Source organism: Austrofundulus limnaeus, unplaced genomic scaffold, assembly GCF_001266775.1.
Source record: "Austrofundulus limnaeus strain Quisiro unplaced genomic scaffold, Austrofundulus_limnaeus-1.0 Scaffold50, whole genome shotgun sequence".
Classification (NCBI taxonomy): domain Eukaryota; kingdom Metazoa; phylum Chordata; class Actinopteri; order Cyprinodontiformes; family Rivulidae; genus Austrofundulus; species Austrofundulus limnaeus.
Window position 1 is genome coordinate 1192606 of NW_013952452.1, and position 7639 is coordinate 1200244.

Below are 7639 nucleotides of genomic sequence, written 5' to 3' on the forward strand. Positions count from 1 at the left end.
GTGCCAACGGAATACCACCTGAGCCGCCGCACATCCTGCACGGGAGGGACGTTCTCGTCTTCTGTGGCCTTTATTCTACTTAAGGGACCTTACGAGGAAAGGTTGTCTTTTCTTTTGGAACTCACATCATCGCTGCCTTTTCTTGCATCATTACTGTGAATCCAGATGACGCAACTCTGCAAATATTAGCGGCGAATTAAGAAGAAAGCGACGGGGAATTTATTCACGCTTACCCCTCCTCTTCAGCCACATTCTTCTTTCTCCTACTCATCTGTGGCAGGGAACGAATGGTTCTTTATAATTGGCCGTTGTCATCATGCAGATGACACACAGTCTGAGCTCTGAATATCATTAGCGCCTTTGCATACCTCTGCCTTTTTTTTTTCTTTTTTACTCGCTCTTTCTTCTCGTTTCTTCATTCCTATGCTCGTTTTGCGATTCGGTATTCAAAAAGGTAATTATCATCCACAGAGCAGCCTATCAATATGCACAGAGAGGCATAATAGGGAACGAAGGTGCTTGTCTGATTGCCAAGTTCTCCTAACCATTTTCAGCGCAAATGTAGACGCATCTCCCAGCATGTGAGGAATAGTACGAGTCTATTTATGTGATTTTACTGGAAATCGTCTTTGCAGTAAAGTCCAGTGCATATCTCCATTGTTACAGTGTTCTTTGCTCTCCTCTTTTCGTCTCTCGTTTGCATACACCCACCACTCCTTTCGTAGAATAATAGCTCTTAATTCTCCTCTGCAGCACTTGCCTTCTGATCCACGACAAAGAGAAAAGAGCCAGCCGATTAATTTGCATACTCCCCATAACGATGAGGTGTGCGTTACAGACTCCCTAATTACCATGTCCTCCTGTCACTATATCTTCTCCTGCAGCTCCTGTGTTTAAAGCTTATTTGCCCATTCGCCATCTCTTCATCTGCATAAAAAACACATTGTTACATTCTGTGTTACTTCATCTGGAGGAGGGTGAAGACACAATAGAGAAATAATAAGAAAAAACTGTCTCGTAATTCAGTGATGAGCGGTTCGTTCATTCACCTTCGTTTAGTCCACTGTCTGTGTTTACGGGCTAATTTGCAGCTCCTCTTGCTCGCAGCGACTATCCTTAAGCTACCCTCTTTGTCTTCGGCTCGGAAATGTACAAAATCTTACAAGGAATCAATATTCAATTGATTATTCACTTTCCTGAAGCCTCAAACGACTGCTGAGTGCACGTGCAAATTAAATCCGACGCGTGTCTGTATGCGTGTGAGTCAAAAGTTCCTGGTAGATCCCATTGTGTTCCCAGTTCTTCAGAGGCAGAAGGCAGACGAGGTGGCAGGGAGCTCTGAGAGAAGCACTCTGCTGGATCTACGTGCATTTTTATGTGTGTAAATGTGTGTGTGGGCATATGAAACGTACCAGGGTCCCGCCAATAGCAAAAAAAATAAATAAATAAATAAAAAAAAAACCCAAAAAGTTCCACGATTTGAAGATGGTCTACGTCTTTGATCTCAAACAGCAACAACTACCCAAAGACGTGGAGAGATGGAATTTAACAACAACAACATGTAGCCCGTGGGCATAGGAAGCACAACATGCTCCAAACAGGATGTGAAAGGAAGTGTATCCTCTTTATCAAGACTTTTTTATTTGCTGTTTTGTTTTTTTTGTCTTCTGTTTCTGACTCCAAGAGCAGAACGGGGCAAGATGCCACCTGGACCCTTTAGAGAACTCTGTGCCAAAGCAGGAGTGGAAACAGTGATGTGATGAGAGGGGTGTGAGGAGGAGGAGGAGTAAGAGAAAGAGAGAGAGAGAGGGGTAAACGGCACCTGGCACCTTCCTCTGATATGCCATCTGAATGGCAAGCACATAATAATGGCAAATGTAGAGCAGATTGGCTTGGAGGAGGAGGAGGAGAAGAAGGAGGAAAAAAGGGGGAAAAGACAGACCAAAAAAAAAAAAACTGGCCTGGTGCCAAAACTACAAAGGCATGACTGTGCACAGAAACCTTCCCATACACTGTGTTCGGACACTTGTTGATGTGGAAAGCTCACATCTTTGGACTCATAATGCTCCAACTAAATTACATCATTTAATTTGGGCACTTGTCTCAGTCGAGCCAATTATGTTTCTTTAATTTTAAAGATAATGACAATGATTGTTTAATGACTAAATAAATAAATGTTTCAATATCACTTTATTTACTAAGACATTCATGTATGTATAAGAACTTAAATCAAAAATATGAATGAAAATGAAAAGTAGCCATGCAACATGGCAAAGGTGAAATACTGATGAGTTTAATCGTAATAAAAAAAGACATGCTACAACCAACCTCGATCTGTTTTCCTGATAATGGCATTTGAGTTTCAGGGGGGATTTTTCTTCATGGTGTTCATGAATAAAAACTGCTGGCTGCAGATAGTTTATGACAGGGAAATGAATGGAAGCTAGATAGAGTAGTATAATGTTCATATTGAAATGTGCTGAGCAAACATCTTCCTGCACCAGTGCACTTGTTCAGTGCGTGTGATGGGAAGAAGGAGGGGAGGAGAGCAGTAAAGTTGAGTAGGACAAAACACACACTGTGTGTTCATGTATGCCTGCAAAGTGGGTTTTCCGAACCAAAAGAAATCACATGAAGTCAGCTGTGGCGGTTATCTTAAAGCAAACTTTTCAAGGAAAAGGGAGGGTAGACTTTTTAAAGAACATGCAAAAGTGTTTTGAAATGGCCACAGCATTAGACATGTGTGCAATTTGAAAGGTTTTGCATAATTTGCATGATAAGAGCAGGGTGTAGAAGACCAGRGGGGGGGGGGGGGGGACTGTCATCAGCAGATAAGAAGAAGTATTATACATTGGGTGTTATATGTGTAACTGGGTAAAAAAAGAGAAGGGGGTGGGAGTAGGTACTTGTCATCCAAATCAGACAATTTATTTGAATAAGAACAATCAGTGTCCCCAAATCGAGTGGAGACGGAAAAGGAGGGGAAAAAAGGAAAGGCGATTTGACTTGCGAATCAGGCGATGCGTATCTGCATGCTAATTACGCAGCAAGAAGGGGGAAAAGAGGAAAGCGCCCCCCAAGCGCCAGACAGAGAGAGTGCGAGAGAGGAACGACACAGCAGACACGAGAGAGAAACGAGGGAAACGAGCGATCCAACGAACGGACAAACGAAGGAATCAAAAGGAGCTGTAGACGAGATGGGTAATTAATTCCCCGTCGGGCTTTAAGCTACAACATTTGATTGTCTTTGGAAACAGATCAACATATGCAGAAAAACGAAAGGAGCGAAAGCGCAGGACGACTTTAGGAACTGGAGTGGGTCTTGTTGTGTGTTGGGGGGGCGGGGGGAGTCATCCGAAAATTAAAATTATTGATTGATCTTAGGATGCTGGGGGTTGTGAAGCAGAGGGCATTTTGAGGAAGTAATTAGAGCGGACTGCGAGCAAGGCTGGAACGATAATAGATGACATTGGGATTCACCATGGATATCGACCATTAATCTCCATTAACGACGCGCAGGATATTAAAAATATTCTAATTGGAGGGACAAAAATGATATGGATGGTGTACAAATGTGTGATGGGGTGTTGAGCTTGGGTGTTTCGCTATAATTGCCTACTGTGGGAATTGCATCTTCAGGTATGGTATCTCAACTATTAGCTTGTTGATTAGGATTACAAACTGTTGACAATGCAGTATTGCATTTATTTTATTTATTGTTTATTTTCCCCTCTTTTTTAAACAGAGCAACAATAATTTAGTTGTGAACTGAGCAGAAGTATTTTGACTGTGTGCAATATGATGTGAAAATATGGGTCAAATGTAAATGTACAAGTTTGTGTTGTGTGAATACTGAAATGCAATTTAAGTTTCCAATTTGTATTTTGTTTATTTTTTAATGTACCTTTAAGCATTTTTAAGGTAACACAGTTGTTTAATGATGTTATGGGTTAACTTGTAATCTTTGTGCTAAAACAATAAAACAATCTTTAATGTACGCTGAAGTCTCTTTTTATGTAAAAACTAAACACAAATGTTCATACAGTGAAGTTTTCTAAAGCCCCACACAGAAAAAGAAGAAGTCTCTTTTCTTTTGGATACCCGAYCCCCGCCCACCCTTCACGGCTGCTATGATGTCATCAGAAGTGGCCTTGGCTCCGCTGTATGCTCCAAGTTACATGGGCCTAAATGGAGGGGGAACAGGTGGCAAGCAACACCACRTTTATCAATATCTCCACCACCTTGCACTACTGTGCTGTGACACTATTAATAGATTTTAAAATTTCACTGTGTCAGCTGTTCAATATTACAAATTGCTTGTGTGCAGCTGCTGTGCGTTCACTTGCAACTGTGTGTGTGTGTCGCCCTGGTGTAAATATTCAAGAGGTTAATGCATATGTTCCTGTAATATCTCGGTATATTCACTCTGCATGATTAGGAGCCGTCCTTGAATTAATAAGATGAAACTGGAACCCCCACCCACCCACCCACYGTCTTTGCTGCAGCTACAAACAAGCACACACATTCACATTCTATCACACAAATACCAAAAAGCTACATTAACAGAAAACCTCACAACTATTTGGTTACATGAAGGTAAYCTGATTTTATTTACAAATAGAAAAAAAAAGAAATGTTTTACCTGTGTGCTTGAAAAACGATTTCAGCCCTCAGAGTTAGTATTATTTTATGTTTGGTGAATGAATGCGTATAAGATGGTAAGTAGGATGCAATTACAGTAATGATCGTTTACTGGGGTGGGCCATTATGAGGGTATTAAACCAGTGGGCTGTTTTATATGCATGTTATGGTGACGTAAAGTCATCCCTCATGCACAAAAAATGGACATGATTGGACAACGATGAAAACAAACAACCAATCCATGTATGCAAGGTTTTTTTTTACAATAAATATATCACTTTTCCCTTTTTAGCAACATGCATACAGACAGCAAGCACACATTTACTCCTGTGTGTGAGAAGGTTGTGCTTTATGTTTAAAAGTTCCAGTCTCAAATGAGTCTGAACCTGATATTTATGAGCTGGGTTTGACATGCATMTTATTATTATTATCATTATTGCTATTATGCATTTCGGGCATGGGAAGTAACATTAGACCTGACAGAGGCAGGGGGTATTTCATGTGCAATCACCAGATTGGTCTGATTTATGATTTATGCATGGAGTATCCAGCCTGAGGTAACACCCCTGGAGGTGATGGGAGGTAAAAAATTGTTTTAACCAATTGATTAATCAAGAGCAGTCATATGTGTAAGTGCTCCATATGTATATAAGCATGCATGGCGAATGGAAACGTGTGTTTATTGCATTGCTGTGCCAGTGTGGGTGGGGAGGTGTCTGTCTGGTGAAAAACTAATTTGGTGATGCAATTTTGCACCAACTGATAGGTTAAAAAAATGTGGAGCAAATAAAGCAGGTGATGAAGTAAAAGAGTATCATAGAAATTTATGACTTATAAAATTGAAACAGTAAATTATTTTACTAATATATTGTATGGATGCAAACAATTAATTTGAGATTTACTACAAGAAAAATTATGAACATTCTAAAAGAACTTATCTTAAGAATTCCTTAAAACCCATCAAGGTAAAAAAAAAAGTGTTTTTCTTCCTTCCAAACCATCAAGAGTGTTTCTTTAGGAACTGCAAAATGAAGAAAACTGACACACAATTATGTGAATTGGAAAATTCAATTTTCTAGAAGAACTGTACCTCAGAAATTTTAAAGAACACCCTTAGCACACCTTAGGAACTGAAGTGTTTTTTAAGCACAAAAAAATCAATTTGTTTGGAAGCAGGAGCATGTTTACAAGAATGTGATTTTTGTGCCATCTTACTACGTGTAAACATAAAAAAATAAAAATATTGCGACTCAAAGTTGATCCAAAGATGCGTTCAAACAATCTAGACGATTATCAAGAATCAAAAATAGCAATGTAATAAATACAAGATAAAATAAACCTCAGAGAGGAAAAGGAAGAAAAATAAGAGCACACTAATTTTCTGTAATTTTCTATAGAAGCAGCATGGTGCAAGTTATTGCTTCTCTTGATAATGCCTTGAAAATATACAATGTCAGTAACCAACGTGCACCACTTTACCYGCAGTACGCAGCAACTAGACATCAGCAGCTGAGCTGTAAAATAAAAAAATAAGAAGTATATTCAAATCATGTTACAAAAGGCAGGACTGACTGTCAATCATCATTTATTGTAGAATTAAAAGAAATAAAAGGTATAATAATATGGACTAAATTATTTCTAGCTTTTTTGAATGAAGATCGTGACAAGCTAAGTCAGTAATGATTTAATGCCACCAGTTATTTCCCCAAGATATTTTTAGTAAAAATGTGGCCAGCATTGCAATTTTCAACCATCTTGATAGAGTTTAACTTTGTTTTATTGACAGAGCTTGATACAGACAGTAGTCAACATGAACACTAAGCTTTAACATGGATGAAACTGTTCAAAACGTAAGAATTAGATTTATATTTGTTTTAATGCAAATGGCATTCATCAGCATTGTGCATTTCTGCTCTGTAGCTGAAACAATATCTTGATATGATGTCAACCATCTAATTAAAGATAAAAGGGCAGCAAAAACTGTCACAAGTTTATAATATAAGACAATAAAGCAAATGATTGTTCCTGTGTCAGCTATTTAAACTAACTATTGGCTGTCCTGATGCATCTCAGTAATCCAGGAAAAAAAAATCAAAAAGAAAAAATTGTATAGGTCTTCTGGACGGGTTCTTCTTTAATGAAACGTTTCGTCTCTCCTCCAAGAGACTTCTTCAKTCTGAGAGTTTCAGGCAAAATTCAGGCTTTTAAGCACTGCCTCCATGTGACTGATACTCACATCACATGGCTATCGTTGACACCTAATTAACACCTATTGTTAACAGGGGGTGGAGTGATACTGGCTATAGCAGCGTTGTAGGAGGGGGATAACTGAAAATGGAGGCCTCCACCTCTGTTTAATGATGGACGGTCTTTCTTCACAAAAATGGCTTCTTTTACTCCTCTCTCAAACCAACGTTCCTCTCTATCAAGAATGAGAACTTTTTAAACTATTGGCTGCCTAAATAAAAACCTAGCAGTTCACAAACAGGTCTTGTTTTAAAAGGGCATTTTCAGAGTGCCTGTTGTTGTTTACACCGGTGCTGCTGCAGTTCTCCTGAACTGTAGGAGGCAACATACAGTGAAAACAATGCTGTTAAACAGCAGGAAGTGAAGCCATGTCATACTTTTTGAAGTGACTGTGTGTAGAAACTACACAGCCCACGACGGGACAGGGGGATTTTTTCATTTGCGTTCCCTCACAATACTTTTGCGTTCTCGCAATATTGTTTTGTGTTCCCACACAAAAGTTTGATTTGTACACGAACTGAATTAAATCAGACTTTTATTTTGAAATATCCGGTTACCGAAACAGGATGTGTCGCCACAAGTTCGTGAATTTGACGTTGATATTACGTGGCTGCACTGTGTTAAAATATGGGCATATGACATACTTCCATGCGTGCTTGTGTTATATATTCATTCTGAAGCTGAATTAAAGCAGTAGGCTAACTTGCTAATGGTAAACATGTGAGTTTGTTAATAAACCGGCAGGCACAAC

At 39.2% G+C, this 7639-nt stretch overlaps 1 long non-coding RNA gene across 1 annotated transcript; it reads right to left on the reverse strand.

Annotated features, from left to right (window-relative positions):
• Nucleotides 1-386: 386 nt before the first annotated feature.
• Nucleotides 387-2795, reverse strand: LOC106517564 (uncharacterized). The gene is made up of 2 exons (XR_001310222.1): nt 1050-2795; nt 387-927 (listed from the first exon to the last, which is right to left on the reverse strand). It is a non-coding gene; the product is annotated as an uncharacterized LOC106517564 (long non-coding RNA).
• Nucleotides 2796-7639: the final 4844 nt, after the last annotated feature.